Below are 18325 nucleotides of genomic sequence, written 5' to 3'. Positions count from 1 at the left end.
AAAAAAAAAAAAAAAAAAAAAAAAAAAAAAAAAAAAAAAAAAAAAAGAGTAGGTGGGCTGGGTATACAGCTCAGCGGCGCTGCACCTGCCTGGCAAGCACAAGGCCCTGAGTTCGATTCCTGATACCAAAAAGCAAAACCAAACCAAGAAAACACCCAATAAACAAAAGAATAGTTGCTTCCATTGTTTTTTGCCATAAATTAATATAGCAAAACTACTATAATTAGAAAAGTGACCACATGACATATAGGGTTCCAGTGTCTGTAAGACTGACCACAAAATGGCCAGTGTGGGTCTGTACCTCCCATTGGTGAGGAATTCTGGGAGCCCAGCTGCCCAATCTAAATTCAAGCCAGGCTCAGTTATGATTTAATGCCACCCGGTGGTAGTGGTGGACTCACTTTTACACAGCGTTAAGGACAATTCTGAGTCCAGCGGCAACGGCTGGGTAACATGGGTGATTGCAGAAGTGGCCCAGTTACTGGGCCAGGTTGAGGATCACCTGGGAAAGCAGCAAGAACCAGCAGCTCAGCCTTTACCTGTATAGTCTTGCTCGTGTGGTTTCATGGCCTTAGCCTCTACTGCAAGCCCCCTTCCCCACCTCTAGCACAAATTTTAACCCCATCCCAAGCCCTAGAGGTACCTGCCCTAACAGAGTCCAGGCAGGGAATGTTCTGTGTTTTATCTAAACTACAGCTAAAATTATATCTTTAATGAGTGCACTATCATGGGGTTTACTGTGCTTATCAAGGATCTCCTGAAAGCTTACAACATACTAGCATTGTTATTTTGTACTTCAGAGATTTTAGTTACAGCAGTGTTTTGCTGGCTATCAAAAGCCTTTATTAGCCACATGTGATGGCACACACCCGTAGTCTCAGCACACAGGAGGCTGAGACAGGAAGATGCCATGAATTTGAGACCAGCCTGGGCTATGCAGCAAGTTCAAGTCTGGCGTGAACTACGTAGTGAGATCCTGTCTCAAAAAATCAAACAAGCACAGGAACAAAAAACTTTTATTAAGTTGCAACTAATCAAAACTCAAGCAGGATCGCTTCTCAGCCTTTTGGCCAAGATCAAGTGTAAAACTGAAGCAGGGAAAAAAAAAACAGGAAGGCACATAAAGGTCACAAATTCAACCCATTGAAGCAGAACCCTATGAATGCCACAGAATTTTAAATTAACATATCTTAATAAAACCGTTTTTTGTGAAAAATCTTTGGTGGCCTGGCAGTCTCAGAAGTCCTTTGTTAAATTCTATGGTGTATCGGGACGCTTTTTCCTTGCTAGTATTGTCACCCCTCTGACCCCCACACCAAGCCGTGGGGCCTATGAGGAGTCCAGGCACACACAAGCACCTGTACGTCTGCAGGCGCCTCTTGGCCTGTGTCCTATCCAAGTGATCCATTAAAAGAACAAAGTGAGACAGAAGAAATGTCTGAGGTCACTCATCACCTTGCTTGTTACCTCACTTGTTACATCCTGGACTTCATTGTTCCCCTGGTTCTTATTAACCCTTGGCCTCAGGCTTCTGCTTACCTTAGCAAGGCCTGGTCATCCTGACTCTAACTTGGATACAGTGCCTCTTTAGCTGCCTGCTGTCTTCTGCCTACCATGCCTGTCTAGAATATTAATCTCCCAAAGTATTTCTATTAATTTTTTTTATTTTGTCGCAGTCTCAACACCTCATGCATGCCAGGCAAGTATTCTACCACCGCATCCCCAGACCCTTCCCGCAAAAGATTCAGAGCTTTGCTGTCATAGGTGCTCAGTAAATATTTCATTTGGAGAACTTTTTCTCCCTGGTGCTGGGGGTTAAATCCAGCCTCTCACACATGCTAGGTAAGCGTTCCACCACTGAGCTACATCATTAGCCCAGTTTTTCAAATTTTAAAATGTTTTAATTTTATGTGGAGGCATGAACTGGCTAAACTGCCCAAGGGGGCAATTTTTGCAATCTTCCTGCCTCAGCTTGCCAACTACTTGGGATTGCAGACATGTTTCTGTCGTATTAAATCTAGCTAGGACATCTAGAAGGGTCTCTTTTTCTACCAACCACATGTGGGCTCAGCCCTGTATGTAGGCGGCACTAAGTGGTCTTGCTCATCTCCCTCTACAATTGGTATGACCAAACTTGGTTGCTTGCAAAAATTCTAGGAAAAGCTAGGCGTTTGGAACACACATTCATCCAATCCAACCTAAACCACAGATCTCTTTGGTAATGAGACAGGAGATTAGGGTGTGGCAAAAACCAGCTGGGGAAAGTAGGCCTGACTTGCTAATTACAAGATCCAAGACACATGCACAGAACAGTTCCCAAAGCCCTACATATGGACTTCTCCCAAGAATTGGAGCAGATTTTCAATAGGTTGGCCTGGACCTGACTCAGCCGGCCACATGAGATTCAAGCACTGCCTCTCAGGACCCTATGTAGTTCTCGCGAGTTTCCTCGAGATTTAGACAGCATAAAAGAAAGGCAGCCATGAGGAGCTGAGCTATGGTAACTTTCCACAAAGCCCACGCTGTGTTTACCAGACATAGCATATATTTTATCTTTGTTCTTACCCTCTTTTTCTCTTTACTTGGCCCAAGCTCGCTCTGCAGAGTCCGTTTCTACCCTGTTCTTCACTTTTCCTTGTTCGAGATGAGAACCTGGAATCTAAATCCAGAAGGAGAGGCAAACAACCCACAACCCGGGAATGTTTAGTCGGTGAGTCACGTTTAGAAGGAGCTACCCAGTTTAAGACCAGCCTGGGCTACATAGTGAGTTCCAGGTCAGTCTCAACTACATGGTGAGACCCTGTCTCAAAAACAAAACAAAAAAAAGAAGGAGATAACCAATAACAGTACTTTAAGTCATTTACTTACTTGCCTAATGTCACGGGCCAAAGAAGTACAAAGTTCACTTACATTTCAGCATAGCAGGGCTGGGAGCGTAGCTCACCAGTGCCCCATCTGCCTAGCAAGGTGAATCCCTGAGTTCAATTCCTGGTACCAAAACAACAACAAACAAACACAAAATTTCAGCATGGCAACATATATTTCACAAAGAATTTGCATGGCTATAGAAGTTGTACTTCTGATGTCTTAATTTTTTTCCTTTTTGGTACTGGTATTGAACCTTTGCACTGAGCTTACATCCCCCCCTTTCCTGCTTTTTGTTTGTTTTGTTTTGTTTGAGACAGGCTCTGGCTGTGTAGTTCAGGCTGGCCTTGAACTCACTGTGTAACCCATGCTGACTGCAAGCTTGCAGTGATCTTCCTGCCTCAGCTTCCCAAGTGCTGCTATTACGGGTATGTATGTGCCACCATGCCCAGTTTCTCCTGCTTATCTTTAACTTCTTTTGTTGTCCATTTTGTTTTGTTTTGTTGAGAAAGGGTCTCACTAAGTCTCCAAGTTGCCCAGGCTGGGATGGAATTTGTCATCTTCCTCCTTGGCCTCCCCAAGTGCTGGGATCAGAGACATGGACCACCTGTAATTATACTCTAATTTTTATTATTAAATGTTATCAAATTATGGGTATCAATTAGTCCATAATGTATTTTATTGTATAAACCATTTGAAAACTTTAGTGTCTCCACAAAGCAAATTCAGCAAATCCTAAATGGTTGCTACTTGGGGAATCACAACGTGAACTGCCATGTCTGTCCCACAACTGGCAAGTTTCTACCATTTCTGCTGATGCTATTAGTTTCTTTTTAGAAATGTTTTAAATTTTATTGGAGAAAGAGAACCTAAAATGTTTAAAACATCCAGTGTAAAACATTCAGATAGAAATGAAGCAAGTAAATGCGGATTATTTGGCTCCTCTGGCCTGAACCCGCTCAGGTCCCAAAGGGCAGTTATTCTGCGTTGCTCCACACTGATTACAAAGGTCAGGAGGGTAATAAGGTCATTTATTTGAACGATTTTCACCTATTGTATTTCTAATATTTTTGCCGAACTAATGACCACTCAAATCAGTACCATTCTGAGACCAGATCTGTCTCCCACCACCAAAGAAATTGATGAAACAAAGGTAATTTCAGTGAACCTTCTGCCCCTCAGTTCATCATCTTCCCAGAGCACAAGGGTTGTATGCTTTAGCCCTTTAAACCTCAGTAATAACATTAGTATTTTAAACCCAAGATGGCTTGGTAATAACTAGGATCATATGTTTATTATTAACTCAGTGGCTAAACCCTTCAAGGTGCTAAATTCCTTTTGGCATAGCAATTTATTGTGTATTTTTTTCAAGAGCGTGTAATCAGCTGGGGTGTGCCCGGGGCAGTGTTACCAAATGGGGAACCAGAGTTCAGGCTCTTTGTGCCAAGAGCGAAGAGTACAATCCAAATGGCAGCTACTTTCACTGAAGATCATGGGAAGTGGTGCTCAGGGCAAACCTGTGCCAAAAAAAGATAGGGCACAAACACAAAACAGAGCTGGGGTGCCCGGAGAGTGAAAGCACTGCACATGGGTCACAGCACACAACAGCAGCCCTAGTACATCGGGCTTGCAGAAGTCAAAGGACTTCACCTCCGCCCTTTGCTGCCTCTGAGTCTCCAGGTGTGATTGACAGGTGTTGATTCATCTCTCGACACACATGCCTGTCCCACAATTCACTCCGATCTTAATTATATGCATGACATGTAGTGCATATACATGAGCACTTAATGAGCTTTGAGGAGGGAGCGGGTGACTGAAGGCCAAGCTAAAAGATCCAATTCATGTGTGCTTTCCTCTAGAGCATCAGATATTTTGAGTTATTATGTGATATTTGACCTCTCTTAGGACGACAGAAGGAGTAATGGCTGCAGGGTGCTGTTTAAAATTAAATAGGTGCAGGGCCAGGGATTTAGCTCATTGTTTCCACCACCTGCCTCACAGGTGCAAAGTCCTAAGTTTGATCCCTAGTACCAAAAAAAAATTTAAATGGGTGCAGTGCCAGGCATGGTGGTGCACCATTATCCTAATGCTCAGGAGGCTGACGCAGAAGGATCACCATGCGTTTGAGGCCAGCCTGAACTACATAGTGAGTTCAAGGCCAGCCTGAATTACAGAGTGACACCCTGTCTCAAAAAAACATTAAAAAAAAAAAAAAAGGATTTCTTTCCTAAAAGATTTTCCTAGTAACTGGGTGTGGTGATGCACTCCTGTGATCCCAGCATTTGGGAGGTTGAGGCAAAAGGATTACAAGTTAAAGAGCAGCCGAGGCTACATGACAGGACTCTATCCACAAATAAAAACAAAACTTTCCATGGCCAGGGATTTGGCTCACTGGCCTGTCTTGCAAATACAAGGTCATGAGTTCGATTTTTGGTACCAAAAAAAAAAAAAAGATCAAATCTTTCCAGTAAATATTCAGGTCGAATACTATTTCTAAACTCTACTTTGATTGTCCTGGTAATCTCCCCCTTCCTTCTAGACATTTACCCAGCACTGGGACAGACAGGTGAATGTGGAAATAGCCCTCAAGCTTTTGTTTCTAAAAGCTTAGGGCTCAGCAGAGAGGGGACCTGAGCCTTAAGCAAAGTGCCCTAGGCAGAGACAGGCGCCCTGGATGGCTGGTGGGCTGACTGGGAGTCCCTCAGTGCCTTCCACAGCTGGCTGCAGGGCAGGACTGAGCCCAAAGATATGGCCAGAGCTACCACAGGTCCCAGGTCACAAACCCGAGGCCTGCGAGCCAAGTCAGACCCACTTGGACCTTGTGAATTGCCATCATTTCATAATTAAAATCTAGGCAATTTGGGCTCAGACTAAAGCTTAGTGGTAGGCTGTGTATAGCATGCTCAAGGCCCTAGGTGTGATCTCTAGCACGAAAAATAAATTTTTAAAAAATCTATGTAATTTTTTACCTAACTATGTTTCTGATTCTCTCTCCCTCCCTCCCTCCCCCACCTCTCGCTCTCTCCTCTTCGTACTGGGAATTGAACTCAGAGCCTCAAACTTGCTAATCAAGTGCTGCACTGCTGAGCCACATCCCCCGCCCTGCTTCTCTTGAATATGGCACATTTGGTGAGCCTGGGTTTATCGGTCAGGCAATACATGGCTGCTTACTTAGACAAGGAATTAGTCTGTTTTTCATGACTATAGTGAAATACCTGAAGCTGAGCAGTTAAGAAGAAAAGAGATTTCTAGAGGCTGAAAGTACAAGATCATGCAGCCCATTTGTAATCCCAGCACTTGGAGGCTGAAGCAGGAGGATCACCAAGGGTTCAAAGCCATTCTGAGCTATATAGGGACACCCTGTCTCAAAAAGAACTAACTCAGTTTCCACAAGAAGTCCACTGATCCCTTCTGAGGGGGCCTGTCCAATGACCCAAAGACCTCTCTTACTAGGCCCCAACTCTTTGTCACACTGGGGACCCACCTCCAATACATGAGCCTTTGGGGACATATTTAAGCCATATCTGAGCAGAGCAGGAAGTAACACTCTGGATTGCCACCTTCCCTACTGGTCCCTGCTTTATGTCTTTACCCAAGACTTTTTCCATAAATGTGGACACAAAAGACAGACGGAAAGGACTAAGTGGCTCAGTGGTAGAGCCCTTGCCTCACATGCCCAAGGCTCTGGGTTTGCACCCCAGCACCACAAAGAATAAACCAAAAAAGACAGACTGAAGGTGGGAGCCATGGCAGAAGCGCGGTCATGCACCACCTGGGTCCTGCTCCTCTGCACACTCACATCACCCCGTTGGGCACAGCAGAGCAGCCTGCAGGCGTCAGGATAGCTCTGTGGGGAGCCAGGCAGCCAGGGGCCTGAGGGCAGAGGTCCCTGGAAGTCCGCCAGGGCTGAGACTCCAAAGCCAGGAATTTAGCTCAGTGGCACCACACCTGCCCCGCAAGAGCAAGGTCCTGAGTTCAATCCCCGGTACCACAAACAAAGAAAAAAAATAAATTACAAGCAGTCATTTCATACCACAAAGGTGCGAACCAGGATTCACACACACCACCTGGGCTCTAGTGCCGCAAGAGCTTGTGTGAAGTGGTTACTCGAGCCTGTCCTGGACAAGGAGGTGGGACTCACTGTCCCTTTCCACATAAGTTGGCTGAGGACAGTGGACAGACATGGGGAAGTGTAATTTGGGGACCAGGCCATTTGTGTTTGAGAATTATGGGGTCATATTTGTTTACCTTTCTTGGTACAGTGAGAGTTTCAGTGGTATTTTGCTGGGTGCAGGGGTGCGTGCCTGTAATCCATGCTCCTGTACTTGGTAGGCTAAGGCAGGATGATCATGAGTGCAACACCAGCCTAGGCAAAGTAATGAGGCCCCCATCACAAAAAAATAAGATGAAATGCAGTCACAGGTTATTGGTTTCTTTGAGATAACACCGAAGCTAGTCATATAAGTCTGTGTGCTTTTACTGCTAAACTCAAGGTGTGTTTTGGGGTTTGTACTTTTGTATGAGTGAGAAAAAACAATCAAAGCCAGCCAGGAGGGTGAACTGGTTATTGTAACAGTTTACTCATCTTGTATGTAGCCAATAAAAGTAACAGCTACCCTTTCCTGAATTCACTTTATGCCAACCACTGTACCAGGATACACATAACTGCCTTCTTTATAACCACCCCAGGGTGGGGCTACCCACACTGTGAATCAGGAAGTGGAAGCTAAAAAGCTTAAACTCCTTAAAGCCACACACTCGGGATTCGTGGGCCTGGATCCGGACCCAAGTCTGAAGGATTTCATGCTCCCTTCCCCAGTCAGCGGCCGAGAGCAGCAGGTTTGCCAGTACTAGTTGGAGCAGGCTTGAGGGAAGAAAGTAGGAGGCAAAAATGGCCAAGTCCAGGGGCGGCAAAGACAGATTAGTCAAATTTTTTAGGGTAGGAGAAGCAATTTCTGCAGCACGTGGTATATATCAGCCTGCGATAATTATGTGTAAATTAAGGAATAAATTTCAATCCATGCAATCTCTCAGGACGTTATTTTTCTCATCTGTGTGAAAATAGGGTAGTGTGGGAGGTGATATAACTGTTTCATCTCTCTCAGGTAGGTGAGCAAAGGCAAACAGGGCCAGGGATTTAGCTCAGTGATTCCGCCTCCTGCCTCACAAACACAAGGACCTGAGTTCAATCCCCAGTATATATATAAAAAAAAGGCAAACAGGATGAGGAAAATGGAAAACACTACTGTTCTGGGCCCCTTCCTCCAACTCATATGCTCACACCCTAACCCCCACTTGGAAGGTGTTTGGAGATGGGACTGAGGCAGGAGACCAAAGCGGGGCAAAGCTGGCCGGGGAGGTAGGCAGGACCTGTTATTACAAAAACCCAGAGCACATGGGCAGAGCAGTCCCCAAAGCCCTGCACATGGACTTCTTGTAAGAACTCGAGCAGGTTTTTGACAGGATGGCCTGGACCTGATGTCAGCCTGAGGAATGAGAGATACAAAAAGAACAGTCCAGTTGAGTTCTTGCATGGTGGCCCATGCTGTAGGCTGTACTTCTTTTCTTAATTGTACTTGGCCCCAACTTGTTCTGCAGAGCCTGTTTCTTTTCCTACCTTTTAACAAAACTTTGCTACTGTTTGAACTTGTCTGGACTGATTCTTTGCACAGGACAGAAAGAACCCAGGAGGAGACCCCAGTGCCCCCAAATCCAGTATCAGGACTTTGGGGGCTGAGTAGGATCAGACACAGTCATGACGGTGGGCCTCTCATGATGTGATTAGTAGTGCCTTTGTTCTTTTTTTTGTGGGGTGGGGGCTTTTTTGTTTTGAGGTACTGATTTCATGAATCCCACAGATAGATTCCAGGCTCTGTGTATGATGAGCAAAGAATTGCAAGTGTACATGCAGTGGTAAAAGAAGAAGCCACTACATTGATTGGAGATAACAGGAAGATGTGCTTGGGGCAGGTGCAAGCCAACATAAACAAAAATATGGATCCCAGCACTCAGGAGGCTGAGGCAGGAGGATCGCTGTGAGTTCGAGACCAGCCTGGGCTACATAGCGAGTTCCAGGTCAGTCTCAACTACATAGTGAGACCCTGTCTCAAAAAACAAAAACAAGGGCCGGGAATTTAGCTCAGCGGTTCGGTGGCCTGCCTCGCAAGTGCAAGGACCCGAGTTCGATCCCCGGTACCAAAAAAAATAAACCACCAAAAACAAAAAAAATATGGTGCCAGATGGCGTGGCACACTCCTGTAATACCAGCACTTGGGAGGCTGGGCAGGAGGATTGCCCTGAGTTTGAGGCCAGCCTGGAATACATAGGGTTCAAGAACCTCTTACAGTACACAGCAAGACCTTGTCTCAAAAAAAAAAAAAAACAAGAAAAGAAAAAAATAATGCCAAGAACAGAAAAGTAATGTTGGGGTGACAGGAAGATTAAAAAGCACACAGATAAATCAGGCTTTTTCCTAGGTCTTTGTTATTTTATTTCTGCTTCACTGACAGCAAGGGAAGGAACACTGTCCCTGGGGTGTTGCCCAAATACAGGTAGGTGAGGGGATGGTCTCCCAGCCCCAGATGTGCTACGTGTACTAGTACTAGGGTTTTAACCCAGTGTTACTTTACCACTGAGCCACATCCCCAGCTTTTCTTCTGTCTCTGTCTGTCTCTCCCTCACTGTGTAGTTCAGGCCGGACTTGAGCACACTATATAGCCCAGGCTAGCCTGGAACTCATGATTATTCTGTCTCAACCTCATGAGTGCTGGGATTACAGATGTGTGCCAGCACATCCAGCTCTTTTCACTTTTTTTTTTTGTTTGTTTTGCAGTACTACGGATTGAACTCAGAACCTTGTGCTTGCAAGGCAGGCACAGTGCCATTGAGCTAAATCCTCAGCCCTCTTTTCACTTTTTTGAGACAAAAATCTCATTTGATTGTCAAATCTAGCCTCAAACTTGTGATCCACTTGCCTCCTGGGTACCTGGGATTACAAGTGTGTGCCATTAAGACTGTCAGGACTTTTGTTCTTTAAACCCATTATGATGACTGTGTTTTTAGTCTGTGAGAAGGGGAAAGGGATTCAAGAGCAAATCTTTATGGGGAAGGGGATAAAGTTGAACATGATACAAATGTATAAGAAAAAAAGCACAGCCAGGCATGGTGATGCACGCCTGTAATCCCAGCACTCGGGAGGTTGAGGCAGGAGGATCACTGTGAGTTCAAGACCAGCCTGGGCTACAAGTGAGTTCCAGGTTAGTCTCAACCACATAGTGAGACCCTGTCTCAAAAATCCATAAATAAATAAATTCAAAAAAACAAGACCAAAAAAAAAAAAAAAACAACCTTAAAGGGTTCTAAGAACAAGGATGGCTTACTATAAACCACTTGTGTTGAGCTTTACTGGCTGTCCCTCAGTTCCACTCAGAACATCAGACATACCATACTTTTTTTTTTTTTTCAGAACCAGGGATGTAACTCAGGACCTTATGCTTGCCAGACATACCACGGGCTTTTAATTTACTTCCTGGGGGATTGAGCTCGGTGGTACCACACCTGCCTCCACAGGTGCAAGGTCCTAAGTTAGAGTCCCAGTACCAAAATATTTTTTTTTCTTTTTACTTGAATTTCTGCTAGAAGAAACAAGGAGGGGACCTAATGCAAAAGAAAAAAAGGAAGGAGGCTCATATATTCTGCAAAATTGGAGGCTTAGCTCCTGTGTATCGTGGTGAGATTTCCTGGTGACTATGAGGCCAATGGAAAAAAGAAAAGAGAAAGAAAGAAAAGTGAGGAAGGAAGGAAGAGAAAAGAAAGTAGGAGAGAGAGAGAAAATGGGGAACAAGCATGGTGGAACCACATGACTGACTCACATAGCCAGGTAAAATGCCCAACAACTATGGCCAAATCCATGCAGCTAACCTACAGGAGGAACCAAAATGTCTGACCGTGTGACTAACTCGCATGATGAACCAAATGGCTGCCATTTGGTTCCTTGCCACGGCAGAAAGGTGGACTGGGATGGAGCGAGGCCCTGGGAAAGCACTCACGAATGATATTCGGAGATACAAGTCCACCTGGGGGAAAACGCAGATGAGAAGGTGAGCACAACAGGGATTCACTGGGGTAGGTGGCTGCTCCAGCAGGAGACCAACTTAGCTATTTCCCCAAAAGGGTGAGAAACACAGTAACAGAGAATAGAAACTCAAGGGAAAAAAGGCACACTAAACTCTAGGGGGTATACATGGGACCTGAACGATCTGTTCTGGACTGGGTTAATAACAGGCTGTCTAGCAGTTCTTTTCTGACTTGTACCTGCAACAAGTGACCAAAAACAGGAAGAAAGGAAAGAGGAGATAAACTTGAGGTGAACCTGAGGGCCTCTTACGAGCAGGGTAAAACAGAGGCCTTGTGCTTCCCCTCCCCTCCCACGTGGTGGGACACACTAGGAACTGTTCTGGCCCCATGAGCTTCTCCAGTGGAGAGTCAGAAAGAAGGGAAAGAAAGGGAAAAACATCTTGGCAGTAGATTTTAGAGTGAGAAATAAACAAAATATTGTCAAAGGGGCTTATCTGCTCCTGGCTGGTTTCACCAAGACTGGGACAGCACTGTTAGCCCTGTATTTCTCAGACCTTTCCTATTCACATCCAGATATAGGTACTTACGTGTTCCTATGTTTTACAAAAATGGGGCTATACTATATATAAATCTGTATTTTCTTCTTTTACTCAAGAATGAGTCGCAGACAAATGGGGCCCAGGGGACACTGATGGAAGCTAAGGCAAGAGAATCAAAAATTTGAGGCCTGCTTGGGCAACTTACTGAGACACTCTCTTAAAACATGAAAAAGACTGGGGATGCCTGGGAGGCTGAGGCAGAAGGATTGTCATGAGTTACAGGCCAACCTGGGATATACAGTGAGTTCAAGGCCAGCCTGAACTACATAGCAAGATCCTGCCTCGAAAAAACAAAACAACAACCAAAGGGCTGGGAATATAACTCAGTGGTAGTGTTGGCCCTGGGTTTAATCACAGTGACAGACAGACAGATACACACTAGAGTACCTATATAGTATGCCTTAGCAGGAATCCTTTATGTATTTACCAAGTTCTCTCCAATTTTTCTATCACACATAATCTTTTTTTTTTTTTTTTCTTCTCAGTTCCAGGGATCAAACTTAGGACCTTGCATTTGCCAGGCAGGCAAGGCGCCACTGAGCTATATTCCCAGCCCCTTATTACACTTAATCTTGTAATGAACATCCTTATACATCTAGCCTATTTCCCTAGACTGGATTCCTAGAAGTGGGATTGTTAGAGTGTCAGTTCATTAGTACCCGAGATCGAACTCGGGTCCTTGTACTTGCCAGGCAGGCGGCGGAACCACTGAGCTAAATCCCCGGCCACTGCATGAAACAGTTTTATTATATAGTATTTAATCTTTATTTTTGCAGTGCGAGCGATCAAACACAGGGTCTCGCAAAGCTAGCCAAGTGCTCTACCTCTGAGCTGCACCCCCAGACTGTTTTGTTTTGTTTTTTTTGACATGAGGTGTTGCCATGTTGTCCAGTTGACCTTTGAACTCTAGAGCTCTAGACTCAGCCTCGCAACTAGCTGGAACTATGGGTATATGCTAACACATCCAGCTAAATAAATTTTTAAAAATTGGTCAACTAAAAGTTTATATGTCTTGGTGTGTGTGTGTTTTTGTTTTTTTTTTAATAAATGGGCTGTGATTGGCTGGGAAACTGGCCTCCCCTTGTTCTCTGCCTCCTGCCTGTGGCTGCAGCTGTGTGATCACCCAGGACAGGTCTGCCTGCAGGCCTTTGGGCACCCCTCTGGGCACAGGGGCCCTGGTGGCCACAGTGCCTCCAGGCAGTGCTCTGGGCTCGGAATGAGGTATGGTTCAGATTGGCATTTGTTTTCTCAAGGGCTTGAAATTGAGTGGGATTGCAGCAATTTCCTCCGTTCTTAATACTTCTTTTTTGCAGAATTCTATTGTGCAAACCAGATATCCAACTAAAACCAGATTCTAATGGCTGTGTTGGGCGCTTAAAATCTCAGGCTACTATAAATTATTCAAGCATTCTCCTACACAGAAGAAAAACTGCCCAACTGAAATCCTCTGTGGCTTTTCATTGAAACCTCATTCTGGGCTCTGGAGTCCACTCAAAACTAGAGTGTGTGCTTTGCATGTACTAGGCCCTGGGTTCAATCCCACCCAGTACTGAAGCCCAAAACATGGTTCGCTTTGTCCTGCACTGTGCCATGGTACGCACTGCCATTTGTCCCTCACTGCACTAAGCGCAACCACTTCCGGACCCCAAACCCAACACAGAAGGCTTAAACCTCAGACCCATCTTTCTGCAGGCCCTACTTAGCAAAAAGTTAATGCAAACTCCTGTGCCTCTCCTTTCCCTGCTTTCTTTCTGTTGTGAGTATTCATAGAATCTAGATCTGCCAGCTACTTCTTTTCTTTTCCCTTGGAACCCATGATCGAACACGGGTCCTTGAGCTTGTGAGGCAGGCAGCAAACCACTGAGCTAAATCCCCGACCCTATCAGCTAGCTGCTTCTTTGGAGGACTTGGCAAAAGTGAACATCCAGCAGGCAAGAAATGAAGTGGAGATGTCTCACAAGTAACAGTAAAATCTACTGCATTGTTTAAACCTTAACTACTGAGAAAAGTTCTACTAGATATTGTCCTGGCAACTACAAATATATCTGAGCAATGGTAAAAGTCCTTTCAGTGAAAAGAGGAAGGGGACTGAGAGATGGGACTTGGGAGGGGAGGGGAAGGAGATTTGAAATGAATTAAGGTGTGTTAAGCTCAGGTACCAATTCCCCACAGGGAGGTAATCATTGTGTATTGCAGACATGCACTAATAAAAATAAAAATTAAAAAGTGCAAAGATATCTGAAATCCAATGTCTGGCTGCCACTGTCAATTATGTCTGTGCCATATATATATGTATATATATGTTCCTTCCACTTTTAATTACATGTGTATAATCTTCCACCTGAACTTTCCCATTTACTGTTGCATATGGCCATGCAGCCAATTTTCCCCCTGCTGCATTTACTCAGGTAAAAACAAAAAAAAATTTTTTTTGGTACTGAGGATCAAACTCGGGTCCTTGCACTTGCGAGGCAGGCAGAGGCACCATTGAGCTAAATCCCCGTCCCCCCATTTTTTTGACAGGATCGCCCTCTGTAGTACAGGCTGGCCCGACTTTGAATTCTCAGCAATCCTCCTGTGTCAGGCTCTAGAGCACTGGGGTTACAGGCGTGCACCACTGTGCTCAGCCCTTGGGCATTACTTATCTAATAGCATTTCCAAACTATGTATTTAAGGCTTTTTTCTTTTAAATTTGTTGTATTTTGTTTTGGTGCCAGGGTTCAAACCTGGGCCCTTGCAAGGCAGGCGGTGGAACTGCTGAGCCAAATCCCTGGCCCTTTTTGTTTAAAATTTTAATTGTAGCCAGATATGTGTTGACATAGGGGGAAAATGTTAATTCCCAACTTGCTAGATGTCAGACATGCTGAGTTCATGTTCTCTGAAGGTGAAGAACGAATTCTAAGGAACAACAGAAGTTAAGAGTAGGAACATTTATTGGGGATTAGGAATGCTCCTGAAAGACACAGGAGGGGTCCTGAATGGGTTGCCAACAAGCCCACTTCTCTGAGAAAGTTTTATAAAGCAATGTCACAAGAGGTGGGTACAACATGGGTCAAATTATAATCAACCAAGGGCATATGGATGACACTATTAACCTTAATCCATAATCTAGTCTTAGTCTTATCTTTAGTGTGTTTTTTGTTGTTTTGTGAAACAGGGTCTCCCTAGGTAATTCAGGCTGGCCTTGAGCTAGCTCACTATGTAGCCTAGACCTCATGGCAATCCTCCTGCCTCAGCCTCCCCAGTTCTGAGAATACAGGCATGCACCACCAGTGCCACCATGCCTGGCTCTCGTCTTTAATCTTAGTTTTAGTAGTCTCAATCCTAGTGGGTGGGAAAGGATGACCCACCCCAATGAGATGAGGGTTTGTTTATGTGTAAAATCTCAAAAGGAGGGTATCAGTAATCTGACTTCCTTGGGGAAGTATGTAAATCTGGCCAATGTGACTTTAATCTTCTTCCAATGTGCCTCCAGACAGTTTTAATGTGTTCTCATCTTCTCCAGTGGCTAAGGGCCTTGCCCATTCTGACTGCCTATAATATTTCTACCTAATTCATCTGTCTATAATAGTGGCGCATGCCTGTAAATCCAGCACTCAGGAGGCTGAGGAAGGAAGATCGCCATGAGTTTGAGGCCAGCCTGGGCTACATGGTGAGTTCAAGTTTAGCCTGAACCACATAGTAAGACATTGTCTCAAAAAACTAAAATGAAAAAATTTGTTATTAATACATTTGCGTTGGCAGTATATAATGATTACATCCAACATGGGTAGTTGGTACTTGTACATAGCATATCTTAATTCTTATGTCCCCTTCTCCCCTCCATCTTTAGTTTCTTGTTTTTTTGAGACAGGATCTCACTCTAGTTCAGGCTGGCCTTGAACTCATGGGACTCCTCCTGCCTCAGCCGCCCTGGCTTTACAGGTGTGCACCACCAAGCTGGCCAACTTTCTTCTAGAATTTTTTTTTTTTTTTCCTGGCACTGGGGATCAAACCATGTGGTGCTTGACAGCTGAGCTACATCTCTATCCCCTTTTAAAGTTTTGGAGATAGGGTCTTGTTAAATTGCTAAATTGACAGGCTGGGTTTGAAATTTGCACATTTTCTGCCTCAGCCTCCCAGAGTGCTAGGATTATAGGTGCGTGCCACCATGCCCAGCTTTTTTTTTTTTTTTTTTTTTTTGTACTGGGATTGAACTGAGGACCTTGTGTTTTGCAAGGTAGGCAGTGGAACTACTGAGCTAAATCCCTGGCCCCCCTTTAAAATTTTTAAATTTTTTTGTACTGGGGGTCGAACTCTGGACCTTGCACTTACAAGTGGCAGCACCACTGAGTTAAACCCCCAGCCCCCAAATTTTTAATTTCTTTTGAAAAAATAAAAATTTCTATTTTTGAGACAGTATCTTGCTAAACCGGGCTGGAACTTGCCGTGCTCCTGCCTTGACTGCTATGATTACAGGTGGGTGCCATCACACCCGGATAGGACTTTAAAAATTTTTAATTATTAGTACGTTTGCAGTACATAGTGATTACATTCATCCCGAGGACTTGGTACGAGTATATAAAACATCTTTTTTGTTTGTTTTTTGAGACGGGGTCTCACTATGTAGTTGAGACTCACTATGTATCCTAGGCTGGTCTCGAACTCACAGCAATCCTCCTGCCTCAGCCTCCCCAGTGCTGGGATTACAAGTGTGCGCCATCACGCCCGACTCCTAACACATCTTTTTTAATCTCCCGGGTCAAGATTTTCTGAAGATTCCAAAATTAGATACAATGTTCCTATTGATTTGTTTCACCTGTCTGTACTATTTTTCCCTTCCTCCTTATACACAAAAACAAACAAAACACCAAAACTCTCATATGAACATCGAAACCATTTGATAGTAGGTAACGGTTTTGGCTAGATAGCAATGACTTCCATTTTTGTTAATAGCTCATTTGGAACAAGCAGCTTACCAAAATATATTTTTACAGTAGTAAAGGTCCGGGTAAGTATCCTGAGAGATGTTCTGAAAAGTCATGTGTCAATTAAGGATGGCTGTTTGCCTTGGATGCCTTTTTTCTTTTCTTAAGGGGTCCTAGGAATTGACCCCAAAGCCTTTGCTCTGAGCTACATTCCCAGTCCCCACCCCCACCTCCTTTTTGAGACAGGGTCTATGTAGCCCAGGCAGATGTCTGGTGATTCTCCTGCCTCAGCCTCCGGAGTACGAAGATTACAGACACCTCCCACTCCTGACTCCCAGCCCTTTTATTATTATTTTTTTTTTTTGACACAGGGTCTGGCTAAGGAGCTAACTTGCCCAGGATGGGCTCAAACTTGTGATCCCCTGCCTCAGCAGGGCTCGCAGGCAAGGTCTACCACACGCAGCTCTTTGATGCTTATTTAAATTTATTAGTGATGTTTTTTTTCTTTTCTTTTCTTTTTTTTTTTTTTGGTATCGGGATAGAACTTAGGACCTTGTGCTTGTGAAGCAGGCGCCGGAACCGCTGAGACAAAACCCCTGGCCCCTAGTTCTATTTTTAATAAAATGATCGCACTTGCCATATCTTCGGTTTGTAACATGAACACAGAAATGTTCTAATATTTCTAATTTCATTATTTAATTTCTACCTATATACTTAAGCTGTTACTGTGAATGACTGGCTAAAAATACAACCCTTAATAATACACATTTCTTCTAGTTTTCTAAAAATTTAACAAGGTCACTTGACTTTAAATTTTTACAGCGAAGCGGTTTAAATGCAGAATGAGCTTAAATGTTACTCTTAACTCTTCTACAGGGAAATCCTAGAAAACGGAACTAATGAAATGCAGCTCTGAGTTTAAAAATTCTAATTATAACTGTCACATTAAATTGAAGGTGAGAATAAAACTGCGGCATCTGTTAACTAAGTCAAGAGATGTACTGTATCTTACGTGTTATTTAACGTGCAAGTGTAAAAGTCAAGTTCCCTGAAGAAATCTGAGCGCCTCCACTCGGTCTTCTGGGAGGGTAGAAATTAACCATTCTCCCTCCAGCGTCCTCCTCCCTTCCGCCCTCCGCCCGATTTTAAATGTAGATAGGGCGACCCCGAGTCTTTTGAATTTGAAGGGCTGCTATCTCGGGCCCATTCTTTTCATCATCCTGTTTTGAATGACACTGAGCACGTATAGATTCTTTTACAAAAGCCCCCTCCAGGCTGCTGGCTAATTTTGCATAGCAATTAGCACTGACTTCTCGAGAACGTTCCGCGCAGCTCGTTATGGGTTTTAGTTAACCGAACCCCATGCCTTTGGATTTCAAACCCGAAGGGGAAGAACTTGCGAAATGACTGAACTCCCAGTTGGAGCGGTCTGGAGGTTATGGTAATCCAAAACTATACGATAATTCAAGCCCTCGCCGCCACTGGGCAGCAAGGAGCAGCATAAGCCTTCTTTTCAAATCTATTCTACCTATTCACTGACCGCGCGCGGCTGCGCCACATGGCCCTCTCTCGCAGCCAGTCAGCTGTGAGCAGCAGATGGGACCATTTGCATTTTTCTTTTTACACTTCTGCGATCGGGAAATTAATGGACTTTTAAAAATTTACATTCGCATTGTTTGCTTAAAATACGAACATGGCTTCAATGCGGAATTGGGTTTCCCTACGCTCGCCCCCTCCCCATCACGGAGGTTTAAGACAATACCCGAGGGGCAGGGTTCCTATGTATCAACTTGGGCTGTGCAGTCCGGGAGCCCGCGGTGGACCCGATGTCTTCGCCGCGTCCCGAGCCGCGCGGAGCGCACGCGTGCAGTGGGCTCG

This window comes from Fukomys damarensis, unplaced genomic scaffold (assembly GCF_012274545.1).
Source record: "Fukomys damarensis isolate Sample0158 unplaced genomic scaffold, DMR_v1.0_HiC HiC_scaffold_14, whole genome shotgun sequence".
In the NCBI taxonomy this organism is placed as follows: domain Eukaryota; kingdom Metazoa; phylum Chordata; class Mammalia; order Rodentia; family Bathyergidae; genus Fukomys; species Fukomys damarensis.
This window is presented reverse-complemented; position numbering follows the sequence as displayed.